We start from the raw sequence: 2205 nt of genomic DNA, 5'->3' as shown, positions 1-2205 counted from the left end.
CAACAGACAATTTTTCAAAAGCTCTCAAGATTGGAGAAGGTGGATATGGGCCTGTGTATGTAGGTGAGCTGGATCACACACAAGTGGCAATAAAAGCTCTACGTCCTGATGCAGCTCAAGGACGGTCACAGTTCCAACAAGAGGTTAGTCAATTTTCACATGAACAAAACTCTAACTACTATCTCTAAAACTTTTTCACTTTCAGATATTGGACAGAAAAGAAACATAACCGAGGTGAAGTATTTGAATTAGATCCATGAGTGATTTGATTTAAGAGTGAACTTGCACATTGTTACCAAGAGAGGGAACATGTGTGTTTAAACAAAAGCAACTAATAGATTAAAGGAAGAAAATGTCAAAAGCTACGAGCATGAATTATTGACTGATGGTTCTTGTATGCAGATTGAAGTTTTGAGCTGCATTAGACATCCAAACATGGTTCTCTTGCTCGGAGCCTGCCCAGAGTATGGTTGTCTGATCTATGAGTACATGGCTAATGGGAGCTTAGAAGACCGTCTGTTTCGACGAGGTAACACACCAGTTATGGCAGCAAAGGTTCCGAATAGCCGCAGAAATTGCCACGGGGCTTTTGTTCCTTCACCAAGCCAAGCCAGAACCCTTGGTACACCGTGACTTAAAGCCAGGAAACATTTTGCTAAACCATAACTTTGTCAGCAAGATTAGTGATGTAGGTCTGTCAAGGCTTGTCCCTCCATCAGTAGCTGACTCAGTCACTCAGTATCACATGACATCAGCTGCTGGGACATTCTGTTATATCGACCCAGAGTATCAACAAACTGGCTTGCTTGGAACAAAATCTGATATCTACTCACTTGGGGTCATGCTTCTACAAATAATAACAGCCAAACAAGCAATGGGTTTGACTCATCTTGTTGAGCATGCCATTGAGATAGGGACCTTCGCTGAGATGCTTGACCCCGCTGTTCCTGACTGGCCCGTCGAGGAAGCGTTGAAGTTTGCCAAGTTAGCATTACAATGTGCTCAAATGGGGAGAAAAGACAGACCCGATCTAGGGAAGGTTGTGCTACCTGAGCTTAACAGATTGAGAGAACTTGGCGAAAAGGGTGGAGGAGCATTCTCAATACAGATGTGCTCAGTTTCCACAAAGCCAGTGAGTTCCCTAGTTACGTACACTTGAAGTAACTGCATAGATGATTCTCTCAATCAGCGTTAAACATCATATTATAATCTAATGTGAGAGATATTGTCATGTTCTTCAAAGAATAATTTCTGTTTTTTATGTTTAGGAAGTGATGAATCATCCCCAACCCGGAGACGCCAGTTCATGAGCAATTCGAGCACATCATCGATCATATGGAGGAAGAAGGATACTTGAGACAACTCAACTGTAGAAAGCATCGGTAATCAATGAGACAAGTCAGCTGAAGATTCCCAGATTGGTGATTCCACAATGAGTTCATCCAGTTGTAAACATAAAATATGTACAATCGAAATTCGTAGATTACATATACTGGGAGTTCATTCTTATTACCTCAACCTCAGACCAACTTTGCTTGGCATATTGCCTCATAACACAATCTTGACCGTTCAAGATGTCTCTTACTTTTATTTTTGACATTTTTAGATCTCACTCGTCCGAAAATGTCGTCGATACTTAACGTCTATTCTCATCTATACACCCAGGCCAGGTTATCGAAATTTTAATCTATTCGCAGCTAGCTATTCTTATTTTGCTTCCAACGACCTCAGCTCGTCGTACCGTTGGGGTGAAGCGAAATTCTGCCCTAATCCCTATCTACCTTCTCTCGAATTATACCTCCTATCACTCCCTTCAAACTCCAAACCACCATTTCTTCTTTTTCGCCATCGCGCACCACATTACCATGTCCTCTCTGTTTCTATCAACATCGACGGCGGCTTTTAGCTAGGGACGCTTGACATTCTTGGCCTGCATGCTTGCACTGCCACTTCGAGACGCCGCCGGGGAAGGTTCAAGGGAGGGTTTGAGGGAGGAGGAAGAGAGTGGAGGTTAGGGATTTGGAGAAGGAGAGGGTTGGGTGAGGGCGATTGGAACTGAAAATTTGAAATTGCAGCTTCATCACTTATTATGGGTATGTGGGAGACTGGGAGAAGAGGACCTTGATGATAAAGAACTTGAGATACCAGTTGGGACGAGAGAGAGATAGAGAGAGAGAGAGAGATGAGTATTTACAATAAGACGAG

General features: G+C 42.9%; 1 pseudogene across 1 annotated transcript in view; it reads left to right on the top strand.

The window, feature by feature from the left end:
• The window catches only part of LOC101312496, a 6245-nt pseudogene extending 5086 nt beyond the window's left edge, over positions 1–1159 (top strand). Inside the window, exons 9-10 of the transcript XR_185342.1 lie at positions 40–143; positions 403–1159. The product of XR_185342.1 is annotated as a U-box domain-containing protein 52-like (transcript). The remainder of the gene's footprint in view (positions 1–39; positions 144–402) is intronic.
• The last annotated feature ends 1046 nt before the right edge of the window (positions 1160–2205 follow it).

This window comes from Fragaria vesca, linkage group LG7 (assembly GCF_000184155.1).
Source record: "Fragaria vesca subsp. vesca linkage group LG7, FraVesHawaii_1.0, whole genome shotgun sequence".
Lineage (NCBI taxonomy): Eukaryota > Viridiplantae > Streptophyta > Magnoliopsida > Rosales > Rosaceae > Fragaria > Fragaria vesca.
The sequence above is the reverse complement of the archived record's forward strand: the minus strand, read 5'-3'. Positions and strand labels throughout refer to the sequence as shown.